This window comes from Ranitomeya variabilis, chromosome 2, assembly GCF_051348905.1.
Source record: "Ranitomeya variabilis isolate aRanVar5 chromosome 2, aRanVar5.hap1, whole genome shotgun sequence".
NCBI lineage: Eukaryota > Metazoa > Chordata > Amphibia > Anura > Dendrobatidae > Ranitomeya > Ranitomeya variabilis.
This window is the reverse complement of record NC_135233.1, coordinates 1,040,154,607-1,040,169,810: the sequence shown is the minus strand read 5'-3', so window position 1 is coordinate 1,040,169,810 and position 15,204 is coordinate 1,040,154,607.

The following is a 15,204-nucleotide window of genomic DNA, read 5'->3' as shown; positions in this document are numbered from 1 at the left end:
AGAGGTCACAAAAGATCCAACAATAACACCCAAAGAACTATAGGCCTCACTTGCCTCGGTTAAGGTCAGTGTTGATGACTCCATCATAGGAAAGAGATTGGGCAAAAATAGCCTGCATGGCAGAGTTCCAAGATGAAAATCACCGCAGAGCAATAAGAACATAAAGGCTCATTTCAGTTTTGCCAGAAAAAATCTTGATGCGCCCAAGGCTTTTGGAAGAATACTCTGTGGACTGACAAGACAAAAGGTGAATCTGGGGTAGAAGTAACACAGCATAAAAGGAATACTATGATGGTGGTAGGGTGATAGTAGGGTGATGGTCTGGGGTTATTTTGCTGCTCCAAAACCTGGAAGACTTGCTGTGGTAAATGGAACCATGAATTCCACTGGCTACCCAAAAAATCCTGAAGCAGAATGTCCAGCCATTTGTTTGTGACTTCAAGCTGAAACGCACTTGGGTTATGCAGGACAATGATCCAAAACACACCAGCAAGTCCACCTCTGAATGGCTTAAGAAAAACAAAATTAAGACTTTGGAATGACCTAGTGAGAGTCCGGACCTTAATACGATTGAGATGCTGTGACATGACCTTAAAAAGGTGGTTCATGCTCTTAAACCCTCCAATGTGGCTGAATTACAACAATTCTGCAAAGATGAGTGGATCAAAATTCCTCCAGATACATTGCCAGTTATCTCAACTGCTTGAGTGCTGTTGTTATTGCTAAGGTTGGCCCAACCAGTTATTAGGTTTAGGGTGCAATCACTTTTTCAGACAGGGCCCTGTAGGTTTGGATTTCTTTTTCACTTAATAATAAAGTTAGGGAATCCCCACATGTACTCAGGCTGTCTAGCAGCCTCAAATCATGCAGCTGCGGTGACTCAAACATAATCTCCGAGCATGCCCAAAATACTCTAGGACCACCCGAGCATGCTTGGAAAACCAGAGAAACGCACACACTCACTCATCACTAATCTTCATTTCAAACTGTATTTTGTGATTACTTGTGTTATCTTTGTCTAACATTTAAATGTGCTTGGTGTTCTGAAACATTTCAGTGAGACAAACATGCAAAAGAATAGGAAATTAGGAAGGGGGCAAGCACTTTTTCACACAACTGTATATATTAGACAATTGCACAGGCTTATGATGTAAAGAAGTCTTTTCTCGCTTAATGCTTAATGTATCTTGCTTTTTGGTGTGTTATTGGCTCACCCTGGGTTTATTGGTGGTGCCCTTAGGAACTATTTGGACCAAGTTTGCACACTTTGCATCAGAAATTCCTCCATGCAGACCTTCTCCAGACCTTTTAGGTTTCGGGGCTGTTTATGGGCAATATTGAGTTTCAATTCCCTTCAAATGTTTTCTATTGGGTTCAGGTCTGAAGACTGGCTAGGCCACTCCAGCACCTTGAAATGCCTCTTACAGAGCCACTCCTTAGTTGCCCTGGCAGTGTCTTTCAGGTCATTGTCATGCTGGAAAACCCAGCCACGACCCATCGTCAATGCTGTTACTGAGGGAAGGAGGTTGTTGACAAAAATCTTGTGATATATGACCCAGTCATCCTCCCTTCAATATGGTGCTGTCATCCTATCCCCTTTGCAAAAAAGCACCCCAATTTATGATGCTTTCCCCAACATGCTTCACTCTTGGGATGTTGTTTTGACAGTTGTACTCATCCTTCTTCTTCCTCCAAACGAGGCGAGTGGTGTTAATACTAAAAAGTTTTATTTTGGTCTCATTTGACCACATGACCTTCTCCCATGCCTCCTCTGGATCATCCAGATGGTCATTGATGAACTTCAAACGGGCCTTAACATGTGTTGATGTCAGCAGTGGGACCTTACAGGCAATGCAGGATTTTAATCCATGACGGCATAGTGTGTTACTAATTGAAATTTTTGTGACAGCTCTCTTGAGGTCACTGAGTAGGTCCTCTTGTTTAGTTCCAGACCTTTCTTAGAATCATCCTTACTCCATGAGGTGATATGTTGCATGGAGTCCCAGACCAAGGAAGATTGATACACATCTTGTGTTTCTTCCATTTTCTAATAATTGTGCCAACAGTTGTTGCCTTCTCACCAAGCTGCTTGCATATTGTCCTGTAGCCCATCCCAGCCTTGTCTACAATTTTGTCCCTGGTGTCCTTAGACAGCTCTTTGGTCTTGGTTATGGTGGAGAGGTTGGAGTGTGATTGATTGAGTGTGTGGACAGGTGTATTTTATACAGGTAATGAGTTCAAACATGTGCAATTAATACAGGTAATGAGTGCAGAGTAGGAGGGTTTCTTAAAGAAAAGTTAACAGGTCTGTGAGAACCAGAATTCTTATTGGTTGGTAGGTGATCAAATACTCATTTCATGCAAAAAAATGCAAATTAATTATGTAAAAATCATACAATGTAATTTTTTGGATTTGTTTTAAGATCCTGTCTCTCACAGTTGAAGTGTACCTATGATAAAAATTATAGACCTCTCCATTCTTTGTAGGTTGGAAAACTTGGCACAGTATCAAATACATATTTTCCCCACTCTATGTCTTGGTGCTATTCTCCTTTTCTAGATGGGTGAGTACTTTTTCTTCTTTTTTCTATATATTTTTTTCTTTTTTTCTGTTTTTATTGGCTGTTTTCTTTGGTTCTCTCCTTTTCTTATCTTTCTACTCTGGATGTATGGTTTAATTTTTTCCCTAATATGCCTTTGTCTTTACATTTAAATACCTATTGCCCCCCGTTTCGTTCATGTCACTCTAGATGTATTGCATGTGCTTTGTTTTTTATCCTTATTTTTTATATGTACACATATTCAGACCTCCTTTGCTGTGGAATAACTTTTCAATTCATATGTTGATACTATTTTTTTCTGTCCTGTAGTGACTGTTTGTTGACAAGGCTTGGGAGGAGCCTAATGTCAAATGTTATTTTGGATAGCACTAGTTTGTGTAGAAGAGTTGCAGTAATTCTTTGTTCAAGACTCGAGTTATTCACTGCATATCTTTGGATTGGATTAAAACTTTTTACAATTATATACCAACTAGCTGAAGAGCCCGGCGTTGCCCAGGCATAGTAACTAACTGTTGTTAGTTATAGCACCTCACTTCTCTCATTTTCCCACCATGCCTCTCATTTTCCCCCTCACATCTCTCATTTTCCCCCTCACATGGCTCATCTTCCCCTCACTCCTCTCATTTTCCCCCTCACTCCTCCCATTTTCCCCCTCACTCCTCTCATTTTCCCCTCACTCCTCTCATTTTCCCCTCACTCCTCTCATTTTCCCCCTCACACCTTCCATTTTCCCCCTCACTCCTCTCATTTTCCCCCTCACACCTCCCATTTCCCCCCTCACTCCTCTCATTTTCCCCTCACTCCTCTCATTTCCCCCCTAACACATGTCATTTTGACCTCACACCTGTCATTTTCCCCCTCACTCCTCTCATTTTCCCCCTCACACCTCCCATTTTCCCCCTCACTCCTCTCATTTTCCCCTCACTCCTCTCATTTCCCCCCTAACACATGTCATTTTGACCTCACACCTGTCATTTTCCGATGACTCCACTATTTTCTCCTCGCTCCTCTCCTCTCCCCTGATATTGCACTCACACCTCTTAAATTTCACCTCACACCTCTCATTTTCCCCTCAGTATATACCTGTATGTCATCTTCCCTGTATATAATATATACCTGTACGTGATCTCCTGTATATAGTATATACATGTATGTCATCTCCCCTGTATATAGTGTATACCTGTATGTCATCTCCTCCTGTATATAGTATATAGCTGTATGCCATCTCCTCCTGTACAGTATATAGTATATACCTGTATGTCATCTCCACTGTAAATAGTATATACCTGTATTTCATCTCCCCTGTATATAGTTTATACCTGCTGTATGTCATCTCCTCCTATATTAGACCTCATTCACACATTATTTGGTCAGTATTTTTACTTCAGTATTTGTAAACTAAAACTTGGAGTAAAACAAGCAGAGGAAAAATTTTATGGAAACATGTCACCACTTCTGTATTTTTCTCCCACTTGTTGTTTTGGCTTATAAATAGTGAGGTAAAATATGTCATCTCCCCTGTATATAGTATATACCTGTGTCATCTCCTCCTGTATATTGTATATACCTGTATGTCATCTTTTCCTGTATATAGTATATACCTGTATGTCATCTCCTCCTTCCTGTATATAGTATATACTTGTATGTCATCTCCTCCTGTATATAGTATATACCTGTGTGGCATCTCCTCCAGTATTAGACCTTATGCACACGTTATTTGGTCACAATTTTTAGCTTAGTATTTGTAAGCTAAAACTTGGAGTAAAACAATCAGAGGAAAAGTTTATTACAAACACGTCACCACTTCTGTATTTTTCTCCCATTCATGGTTTTGGCTTATAAATACTGAGGTAAAATACTGACCAAATACTGAACATGTGAATGTGGCCTTATACACAGCTTCACTCTTCTCTATACACAGCCTCATACTACAGCAGCACCTCACTTCTCTCATTTTTCCCCATGACATCTCTCATTTTGCCCCTCACATTTCTATCCATGAGGCTACTCCCTTTCCCTTGACGTCATACCTCACAGGAGCAACACCATTCTAGACACAACAGAGCTATATGTGGCCTGTGCCTGCTATGGGGAGTGGGCGTGGCTATGTGGAGTAGGCGTGGCTCGATGCATACACACACATACATGCACTTAACTTTATATATATAGATAAGAGAGTGCTGAATTTTTTTCTAAAACAATCCCTACTTAGCTATTTACTAAATACTTTATCCTCTAACCTCGGAGGGGATAGCACATTGCCCAAAATGGGAAACATAGAAGAAGATAGTGGTTAGATATGAGAACAGACAATGGGATGAGTACAACAGGCAATGGTAGCCCCAGTTGTGAGATAAGATTTAAGCAATATAGCCAAGGACAAGTCCCGCAATGGATTAGCCGTCAAAGGGATATTTGTAAAACTCTATTAGATCCAAACCCAGGCTTTCTCCTTACTAGTCCTACACCAGTCCAAGATTCTAGAGAGGTGGGTGGTTAGATAATAAGATCTGAATTCAGGCAAAGTTATACCCACCGAGGACTTAGAATGATATAATATGGTTCTGCTGATACGGGAGGTGGGGTTACCAGACAATATAAACTTGGTTTGAATCGAAGCAAGACTCATGAAGAAGGATGAGGAGACCCCAATCGGAAAGGCTTGAATGACATACAAAATCCAAGGAAGGATGTTTATTTTTAAAATTGCGCTTCTTCCAAACCATGTTATAGCATTCCTTGTCCATCTTGAGCAGTTCTTCAGTACCGATTGGAGGAGTTTAGCTTATTTCTGTTAGTAATAGTTTCTCTAGGTATTTTAAAGCTGAATTAGCCCATTTGAAGCTGAAGGAAGCTATCAGGGGTGCTAAGATAGATGGGGAGGTGTTGATGTTTAGGGCCTCTGATTTGGAGAGGTTGATTTTAAAATTACATAGGCAACTGTATGAGTGGAATTCTTCCATCAAATTTGGGAGTTAAGTGGCTGAGTTATTAATGAAATAAAAAAGCAAACCATCTGTGCAAGTCCCAATCTTGTAAGGAGACCTGTGAGTATAAAGGCCCATTATGTTCCTGTTAGACCGAATCCTTCAAGGAAAGGCTCCAGTGTAAGTATGAAAATTAAAAGAGACCCTTGATGTGTGCCATTGCATATACCGAACTCCTAGGATAAGTGGACATCCAACGTAGCATGTTAGATTTTCGGCCTACACCACGGAGTGTCTCATTCATGAAGGTCCAGTTTACTCAACGAAAGGCCTTTTCAGTAGATAAAAGCATACGGGGCTGAAATTTCACTTTGGCTCTATGTATGAGGTTCAATGCCTTAGCTGTATTGTCTCTAGCTTCTCTGCCTCTCATAAAGGTCTGACGTCTTTATCCATTTAAGGTTGGGGCTACAAGCTGTCAAAATCTCCATGTAACCAACAATAAGTTGACTGGGTGTCATTTAGAATTTCATTATGTATTAGTCAGATATCTCTATTTCATTTTGAAAGAACTTGACAAAAAAAACTAAATCATGCAAAATTGGGTCCAACTGCTGTCACCTACCCCTATATTTATTTACTAAATATAGTAGGGGTGCTAAGAAACATTTTTATTATTTATATCATATGAGTCCCAACAACAGTACCTGCCCTGTCTGTGCTTAGAGGGTTGGTCCACCATATTTCTTTAAATCACTGGCAGCAGCAAATAATTAGTACGTGCCCAAGTATGAAGAAAGTGGGAGCGGTAAGAATTGATTCACAGAACCCAGTTCAGCAGACAGATCTGTATTCTCTGACTGTTGGATGGGAAACCTAGGAACCACCTCCTACCTTTTGTCATCCATTGCTCTTCTTTTGATTAGTCAGCCTGGAAAATGTCAAATAAGAATCACACCACAACGATGACGTTATGTTAATCAAAAGAGGAGCTGGGGATTTCATACAGTAGGAGGCGCTCACAGGGTTCCTATTCGATGGTTACAGGTTACTCACTTGGCCTGTATACCGGGTCTTGTGCATTGAATCACACCCTCTCTGCAAGCAATTAGGCTGGTTTCACACTTGCGTTTTGATCTGCATGCGTTTTTGAAAAAACGCATGTGGTGAAAAAACGCATGTAATCGCGGCAAAACGCCGCGTTTTTTAGACGCATGCGTTTTTTCGCGGCAAAAAAAACGCGCAAAAAATACTACAGGTTGCATTTTTGAAAAAGAACGCATGCAGAAAAAAAACGCATGCGTTTGAAAACGCGACCAAACGCGTACAAAAAAAAGGCATGCGTTTTCAATGTTAAATATAGGGGGAAAAAACGCATGCGTTTTTTGTGCAAAAAACGCTGCAGACAAAAACGCAAGTGTGAAACCAGCCTTAGAGAGGTAGAGGAACCAGGTACCACAAGTATTGAAATTGCAGTGAATTAGGAGGTGATTTTTTATTTATAGACCGTTCCAGGCCACTATTGCGCATAAAAATGGATGAGAAATCCATTTACTGTAACAAAAGATAACATTTTTAAAGGTCCTGAGAGACATTACCCCATGAATTATTAGAATAATAAAGCTAATGTACATATCCAAATGAATGGCTGTCTGAGATTATTGTTTATTTCCATGTGATCTTCTCATATGTCTCTCTAAAATTTCTGAACATTTTGCCTATATTCCCCTTTTGTCTACAATATTTTGTGACCTTCATGCACAAATCTAGAATAAGTGCAAGGACAAATTTTAATTATAAAAATGAATTTCAATACAGTAGCTTAACTAGAATCCCTGGTGCAAAATTTGGACCATGTCCCCCACCTGCATGTTCGTCAGATGTATGGACGCTTGTGTTTCAGATCCTTTGAAGACAAATGTGTTGTAATGTCCCCATCCTGTAATAATGTCACCGATCCTGGCCTTTTTTTTCCTGTAATAATATTCCCCATTCTGGGCCCCTTCCAGGTATAATGTCCCCCATTCTGATATAATGTCTCCATCCTGGGCCCCTTCCTGGTACAATGTCTCCCTTTCCTGGTATAATGTACTACCTCATGGGCCCATTCTAAGTATAATGTCCCCCATCATTGTCCCCTTCCAAAAATATATGTTCCCCATCCTGGCATAATGTGCCTCATCCTAGGCTTCTTCTGGTAATAATGTCTTTGCTCTGCAGCTCTATTCTGGCAAATGTAAAAATAATAATAATTCTAGTCACTTTCCCCTGCTCACATGTCTCGTTGGCATCCTCTTCTGTACCTGGTGCAGGAGTCAGCGACTGACTTCAGCGGTCAAGCGAAGGGCAATGCATGACGCCAATGTCGTGTGCCGCCAGTGACTTGCATGCCGACGTCAGTTGCTGGTTTCTGATTGGCTGGTAGCGTGTATTAAAGTGCAGGGACCTGGCGGGTCTCTGCGCTGCAACACATTTTACCAGAATATGCATTCTTGGATGCACATCCAGCTGAAATAGCCAATGGTGTCAGCAGTCTCCTTTCCCTCGTAGTCTCAGATTTGGTCACACTTTCCGCAACCATGATCGTTACACACCTGTTTCAATATCAAGTTAAGGACATACATTTTTGTCTCCAGTTGCAAAACCTCGTTGCCTGCAATGATTCTACTTGGTTATGGTTGACTAAAATAAAATTCCAGAGTTACAGCTAAGTTTTCATAAACAGCTGGAAAAAGACTCGGGTCACCCACATAGTCCTGCATCTATAACCAGCATGACAAAGGCAGAGTGAGATCCGAAATGCATGGCAGATACCCAAAAAGCCCCATCCCATTTCTGCGCCTATAGAATTTATGCCTAGCACAAGGACTATTATTAAGGTATCTTCATGAAACTAAATTTTTTTGGATTTTGGACTGTGGTAGGAAAGTCTTAGCGCTTACATTACACAGTAATAACATTGAGGATTCTGCTACCCATTGCAACTATGAACCACTCATGTCCAAAATGCCAAACATTTTTCCGATTTGATGTTAGTTAAGCAAATAAAAAAAACTTTTTATTACCCTTCGTGAGAAGACACAGCAAAGGCAATGTCTCTTAGTAGCTAATAAAGTCATTTCAATGCTTTTCTTTCCAGTGATTGAGCTCGTTAGAATTTATCATTTTCCATCTCTGAATTCCTGTTGGGTCTAATCATGGAGAGTAATGGAATACTGGGCACATTAGCACATGTAAAAAATATGCAATAGGAGTTATCTATGGTGAGTAAGATCTGTGACAACTTAATTAAGCGGGTAATTAAACTATTGGAGGAATATTATATATCTCTGGGTAGAAAACTAATAAATCTTTAATGACAGAGATTTATACATTTGCTTTCATTCATAACAAGTCTTCACATTCGTATTCTCTGTCCAGATAGGTGATGGCAGGATAATTTTCTACGAAACTGGATTATATTATTTCTGATGGCCGAGTTCAAATAAACAATATTTGCCTCATGGATAAAACTCCAACTCCATAATTATAAGCACTATAGGCAAATTTTTGGAAGCCAAGAGATCTTGGTTTGTATTTTAATATCTGAGAATGGAATGACAATAGTTATAATAATTAAAAGAAAAAATAGATTTGGTACAAGACTGAGTTTAGCAGTCATGGATGTTCAACTTATCACTAATTAAAAAAATAGATGTGGTACTTTAATAATGTCCATTTGATTAAAAGGTTTGTAGCAAGATATAAAGTTTTCACCTATCCATACAATCGGTGATAATTTGTTGATCTCTAGAGGAGTCTGACTTTTTGGACCTTCTTCAATCTTGAATATGGGTCTCTGTAGAGCCATGTCTGTATGGAGTAGAAGTTGACTATGTGCCCCACTGCTCCATTAATGGTCTATGAGACTACTGGACATACCATGGGTACACATTGTCATGGTGGGATGGTTTTTACTTTTTTTTTAAATCAAAATAGTGTTAACCATGTCCCTATGTTATTTACATGTGCTATTGCTATTTACTTACTATAGGGTATATGCTCATTTTTTTTGTTTTCCTTGGGTTCTATCAGTGAAATAGTCACCTTGTGACCATGCTTCTACACATTGCACATACACCAACTTATCCTCCAGCTCATTTCTTTGGTTTTGCCATACCTACAGTAAGTTATGTAGTAAGCTATTTCTGCCAGTCCCATAGACAATAAATGGGTCAACCACATTCTCAGGATCGGTGGAGGTGTAAGCAGTCACCCTTCCTCCATAATGCATTTAAACATAGAATAGACACAATTTAATAAATAAAACCACGAGTAGCCAAGGTGTAATTAAACAACTGGCTAAATGAAGAGAAGAGTTTATTATTAATTAAAATAAAAAGGTCACGAGACATAAATACAGATATACCCTAATGGGGAACCAATGAAAAAACCTACCCAGAGATAAAAAGCAAATGCCCACATGACAGCCCCTAATCAGGCAAAAAAATACTACCACTATAAAAGAGAGCAAAATACTCTACATAGATCTTATAATCAAAATAAATAGCTTAAACTTGGGAACAGATAATTAATACTGTGATAGAGTGACTAAGGCATCTTCTTATAAATATACCTAGATGAAAGCCCCAGACTGCATACAGGTAAAGACTCAAATGCCATGGTGAAAATAGTATAGAAGCATATTACCTGAATTGTGGAGCTGTAACAGTGAGCACTGCTGAGTAATAATAATGCAGGTGGTCAAATGGTTCCCCAGCGCCCTGACACGCGTTTCGCCCATAGCTTCTTCTGGGGGCGCTGGGGAACCCTTTGACCACCTTATTAGGCATTTGCACTTTATCTCTGGGTAGGTTTTTCATTGGTTCTCCATTAGGGTATGGCTGCCGTCACACTAGCAGTATTTGGTCAGTATTTTACATCAGTATTTGTAAGCCAAAACCAGGAGTGGGTGATAAATACAGAAGTGGTGCATATGTTTCTATTATACTTTTCCTCTATTTGTTCCACTCCTGGTTTTGGCTTACAAATACTGATGTAAAATACTGACCAAATACTGCTAGTGTGACGGCAGCCTATATCTGTATTTATGTCTCGTGACCTTTTTATTTTAATTAATAATAAACTTTAAATTTTAATTCAATATTTTGGTTCACTTCATTTAGCCAGTTGTTTAATTACACCTTGGCCATTCGTGGTGTTATTGTTTTGAAGTGCCATCTTTGCAATATATGGGACAGTTTCTTGATAACAACTTAATAAATGTTGAGTGGCCACTGGCCAGCCAAGGTACGAATAAAGTAACAAAGTACAAAAAGGGAAAGCCACTCTTACATATAAATAAGGCTCTACATCCAGTTTTAGGTAAGGAAATATCAATGCTTTATTATTATTCTGACACCAAAAAGTAGTCAAATACACATAATTAAAAAAAATAATAACTGATAAACAGGTCTAGGTCTAGTCCCATGATAAAGCCACAGACTACCCCACACAGCCCCGAAAAGAAAATGCACACGCTTACATAATAAATATGAATATTACATGCGATAAATAGTCATGATTCTTCTACAGAATGGTAGGGTTAAATTAATAGAACACCATTAATCCAAAGGAGCAAAAAACAATAAATTCTAATACGTAACTTATAAATTAGAAATGCATAAAGCACATTAATTATAAAAACACACCTCATTTTTTCTATTATTTTCATACTCTTGTTGAGACAGTTACATTATTATTACAATATTGCAAGAGTGACAAATATTTGATGTACATTGTGATTTGATTGATAATTTTCTTACATTTATGTATGTGTTTATAAATGCAAATTACTACTGTGATTTTCATGTTTTTCCATAAACAACTTAATAAACCTGATTTACAAAAAAAAAAACACACCTCATCCTTGGTCAATTATTAATATATTTGCCCAAGGGCAATTCATGTAAGAAAAGATCCTAAGTATGCTGTCAATATATCAGTAATAAAGTAATAAATAATTAGAGCATATTTGGATAATTCTAGTATATTACCATCATAGCTAATACTGTATTTATTCTAGTCAATATGCTCAAGTGGCACCTTAGCATAACCAGTGGCAAGTATCCTAAAGTATTAATTCCTGTCATGGTTCCGCCCCTCAGTGTGTCTGGGATGCAGTTACTGACAGCTCAGCAGTCCAATTTGGTACAGGGGAGTGCTGAATCTGTCAGTGCTTTGATTGACAGGTCAGTCATCCAGTTTGGTGCAGGGGTGTGCTGAGCTGTCAGTGTGTTGATTGACAGCTTGGCCATCCAATCTGAGATTGGGAGGCGCTGGCTGTCTCCAGGTGTTCATTATCCCAGGTGATTGCCAGGCTACTTAACTGGGCTATTTCTCCGAGACCTCTGCCAGACATACATTCAGATGCTAGGTGGTTTGTCTCTCTGTGCCTTGCATTCTGTTTATAAATCTTTTATTGCCTGACCATGAACCTTTTCCTGACCATACATCTGTTTAACCCCTTCTGCTCGGATCTGCTATCCTCCTTGTATTATGACCTCAGAACGATACCTTACTACACCTTTGTCTCTTCCATCCGTTTATGATGTACCCTCCTGTCTTCTAACCTTGACTCCTTGACTTTCCTGACTTAAGACTTGGCTATGGAAAGTGACTCAGCGTCACAATTCCCTAAGGAAAACATCCCTCAGTGCTGATAGGATGTCTTGTTAATGAGTATACTGAGATGTCAAATTGATATTTACCAAATGAGCCCAGGCATAAATTATTATTAATCAGTATAATAGAGTAGTACATAAATTATAGCATTAATCAACCGACAGCATAATTCCACTCGCAGGGTTATGAATGTTGAATTGTATATTGAATTAAATGACTTATTAGACTGTAGATGATGCATTAAATAAAATAGCAACAAGGCCTTCCCAACATGTTTCACCATGCAAGGGCTTCATCAGGATAATTACTATCCTAATCACTAGCCTCAATGACTGATCAGTCAAGGAGGAGAAAGAAATTGATTGAGTTCTCCAATAAAATATATTACAAACTTCCTTATTTTCACAATTACTAATAATTTATGGGGAAAAACAAAAGTAAAAAGTAGAAAAAAAAATTGCCAGCTCACCTAATTGTAGTAGTCCAGTCTGCACGGAAATCACGATCCATCCTTGCATGTTGGAAGTGAGAAAAACATGAAGAAAATATTTCCAGCTTTGACAAAGAACGTTGGTATACGTTCGAAACTCGTTACTTTGCACCCATTGATCTTGTATTCTGATTTACATTTTTTTCATGAAATAAAGTCATCAGGAATCTTACTAGCAGCTGAAAAAATAAAAGGACAGTTACTTTTTGATCATTACCAAGAAAACATGACCAAAAAACTGACTATGGAACTGATCATAAACTTTAACAGCAAAAATTTCAAGTTGCGCAAAGAAACTTCACAACAGGTTGTTTACAACTTTGATTTGATCAACATACCTGAAGTTTTTTGGTAGAGTCAGCATAGCCGATTTATAGCACTGGACACGAATGAAAGAAAGCCTGAGGAATTATGGACACATATAAAGACTATCATTACTCAGGAAGCCAGAAAAACAATAAACAAGAGGCAGCATAGACCCCTGCAGTCATGGTTAACAATGACCATCAAAGAAAGAGGAATGGCAAAAGCTAAAGGTAACAAGCATAATGCAGACAACATCAGTAAAAGACTGAAGAGAGCCATCTGAGCAGACAAAAAACTTGATTTTCAAAAAGATATGCACAGAGTTAGAAAGCGAACATCTGCAGGGCAAATCTAGGAAGGCTTACCGAAAGATCAAAGAGATACAGGAAAAGTTTCACAGGAAATGATAGCGAACTGAACATCTTGAAAGATGAAGATGTTGCTGTACTAGAGCTTCTGTAAAAAAACAAAGCGCCTGAATGTAACAATATTCCAATAGAGCTAATAAAGTCTACTGAAGTAGCAGTTGATCTCATCAAACACCTGTGTCAACATACAGTATATGGACAACTAGTAAATGGCAGAAAGACTGGACAAGATGCGAGTTTATTCCTATTACGAAGGAGGGAGATGCTACCAACTGTGGAAACTATCGAACTATTGCACTCATGCCAGAAAACTACTACTGAAGGACCTACAAAGACAGCTACAGCCTTACTTACAAAGAGCTGCCAGAGGAACAAGCAAGATTCAGAAATGGAAGAAGAACAAAAGATGTAATTGCTAATGTTAGATCGATAATGTAAAAAGCAAAAAAATACAAGGAGATCTATTTTTGCTTCATCGACTACAGCAAAACCTTCGACTGTGTTGATCACCATAAATTTTGGAATGCCATGATGGCTTTGGGTTTGCCGAACAATCTGATCAGTCTCATTAGGAACCTTCACATCTACCAAGAAGAAAATATCCGAACGGAACATGGCAACACGGCATGGTTCAAAGTAGAGCGAGGAGTCAGACAAGGCTGAATCCTGTCACCATTTCACTTCAATTTATATGCAGAAGCTATTTTCAGGAATGCTGGATTTGCAAAAAAAGAACCATGAATCAAAATTGCCAGAAGAATTATCAACAATCTTAAATACGCAGACGATACAACATTGATAGCAACACACTGTCAGGACTCTGAACATTTTTTACCTTTTGAGCATTACTGCCCTTTTCCAACATGGCGTCTTTGGTCTCATGTGCACTTGTCTTCCTGCTATAAAACTCCACCCCAGCCTTCAGTCTGTGCTAGATTATTCTGCTTTGCATCCAGCTCCTGATTACTCCCTGGTCTTGCACCTGCACCTGCTCCTGTGAACCTGTGTTGGAGATCCTGCCACTCTGCTCAAAGTTCCTGCTGCATATGGAGCGCCCCCACACCGCCGCAGGGCCGAGGGGTACCCGGAGCCGGGCCTCTAGGTCTCAGTCCTGGGGTTGTCACGGTGGCTAGACCCGGTCCGTGGCCCTGTCTGTCAGTGGGGGACGTCCGGTGCAATAAGTGGTGTAGTAACAGTGTAGCGGTGCAGTTGTGGGGTGCAGGTCGCGGTAAATAACGAGGACACCAGGTTGCAGTCTCTTTACCTCTTTACTGAAGCTCTCTGGGTCCTCAGTCCAGAATACGGCTCACCAGGCTGCGCAAGTCCGGCCGGTCCAATGGCACTTCCAGAGCTCTCCTTGCAGGTGGAAATCGGTGCCTTCCTTCTAGCGCTATGTGTTGCAGTCCTTCCCTGCTGTGCTTACGGAAAGTCCCCCACAACTGTTGTGTCTGTTTCTCGTGTTCCCTCACAACAACTTAATTCGCAATGATCTTCCTCGTCCCTCCAGATACTATGGTAGGAACGCACCCGTATGACGGGGAGGCTCGGAGATCTTCCGGGACTCTATCTGCGCCCCTCTCCTGTTGGTACCCCCCTTTGCCTTCCTGGGTGATGCGTGAGACAGTCCGCCTAAAGCTAACTGCCCTGCCGTAGGTCTGAGGTATGGCTTGAAACTCTTTACCTCCTCGGCGTTCCGGCCACCGGTAGTGCGCCTCAGTAAGGTGCTGCCTCTTTCAGCACAACCCTCACTGGTATCTCCTTTCACTTGACTTCGTTTCTCACTCAGCACAATCTATCTCGCTTCTAGTCCTTTCTTGAGTCCCGCCGCTTCCAGGAGCCTGCGCGGACCCATTACGTTCTTTCAATGCCAAGCCTCTGCCAGGATCCCA